This window comes from Homarus americanus, unplaced genomic scaffold (assembly GCF_018991925.1).
Source record: "Homarus americanus isolate GMGI-L3 unplaced genomic scaffold, GMGI_Hamer_2.0 scaffold48016, whole genome shotgun sequence".
Lineage (NCBI taxonomy): Eukaryota > Metazoa > Arthropoda > Malacostraca > Decapoda > Nephropidae > Homarus > Homarus americanus.
In genome coordinates this window covers 2885957-2887906 of record NW_024755055.1, presented here as the reverse complement: position 1 = coordinate 2887906, position 1950 = coordinate 2885957, and positions in this window count along the sequence as shown.

Genomic DNA, 1950 nt, shown 5'->3' with positions numbered 1-1950 from the left:
TCTGTAAGTAAAAAAATAAAATAAAAGACATAGTAAAGTTTATTTAAATATACAGTTTTGAAAGCAGAGAATGTAACTAAAGTATGATACATGGAGGCAGATCCCAGGTTATCTTCTTGAAAATATCTCATAAACTGATTCATATTTACCCAAACACTTTCATTATAAAACAAGGAGGAGAAAAGAGGAGGAGAAACGAGGTTCAGGATAAACTTCCACATAACATCCTAAAATAGAAGACAAGAATTGTTTACCCCAAATTCCCAAAGCCAAAAAACTCTGAGAACCGAAGAAATTTCTAGACAGTAAAAGTGATGTCCGTTGGGGTAGATTGTAAGGCTGTAAGTTTAGTATTGTACTGGAAATACATTAAATCCCTGAGGGTCCGGACCCCACAAGTCCGGACCTTTTCCGGGCAAGAAACATTCGTCCAAACCCTTAAATATTTGTTGTCAGAAATTCCTCAAGTGATCATTTGAAATTGCCAGCAGCCATCAATCCCTTGCACACTTTATTCCTCTCGGACCTGTGAATCAGCAGTTTTAGTCCCCCAATCTTAAAATAAACTCGTCCATAATGCTGTACTGTGATTGGTTAGCTATAAGTTCAACACACATTAATCCAGAGAAAAATGGTATGATTTTAGGTAACAAAATTCAAACAATGGTGATGGTAATCCTCCTGGGAAGGGATAAAAAATCTACTACTACTACTACTTTGCTGTCACTGGTAATCGAGTATGACGATCATCCAGCTATGATAAAATTATACAAGTCATTAGGGATGACACCTTTGTTGCTGAGCACTGAGGAGACTAAAGAGGCCGATATGGGACTGTCATGGTCGTCCACAGATGTTGCACATATGGAGGGCTACATCTAGTGTGGGAGGGGCGGTGGCAGTGTCTTTCTGGCATTGGCGCTTGTCTGCCTCAGTATGCAGTCGGGCTAACACGAAAGTATTGACACCTTCTTGTGTGGTGCTCCTCCAAGAGTTACGGCATGGAGTGATTGTCTCCCAGGTGAAGGGGTCGATTTGGGACTTTTTCAGGTTTGTCTTAAGACTATCCTTATACCTTTTCAGTTGCCCACCAGAGTTACGTTTACTATTCGTAAAGTGACTGTAAAGTAGCTGCTTTGTCAGTCTACTGTCGTTCATGTAGGTAACAGGGCCAGTCCAATGTAGTTGTTCATGGATAATGATAGCCTTGATGCTCCTGCAGTTGGTATCAGCAAGAATACTGGTATTTATTCTCTTGTCTTCCCAGCGAACTCGGAGGATGGAACGTAGACTACGTTGGTGAAAGTTTTCAAATGCCTCGAGGTGCCTCCTGCATGTGACCCATGTCTCGCTGCCATATAGCAGGGTGGGGAGGACCACTTCTTTCGATGTATGTGCAACTTTGAAGATAATTGCAGATCCCTACAGCTGAAGACACGGATATGGAGTCTGCCAAAGGCTTGAGATGCACATCTGATCCGATGCTGAATCTCTTCATTTATGTCCACGGTGGTGGAGAGGTGGGAGCCGAGATACTGAAAGTGGGTAACATTAGCGAGGGTGGTACAGTTAGGATGAATGGATGGTGAAGGTGTGGCTGAACCAAGGACAGGCTGAAAAAGAATCCAAGTCTTACGTACATTCACCTCAAGGCCAAAGTGTGCATATGCATCTGCATAGGTGTTCAGGTCGCGTTCAGTGTGAGCGACAAAGGTGAGGTCGTCTGCATACTGAAGTTCTGTAATGGAAGCTGCCGACACCTTTGTTCGTGCCTGGAGTCATCTTATGTTGAAAAGACTCTTCATCCAGTACTGAATGTTCACTCCGCCGGCTAAATTGGCCCTGGCACTAGTAAGAAAGGCAGCCAAGAAAGTGAAAAAGAGAGTTGGTACCAGTACACATCCTTGTTTTACCCGTTTAGATGGGGAAGAACTCAGACTGGGTGCCACT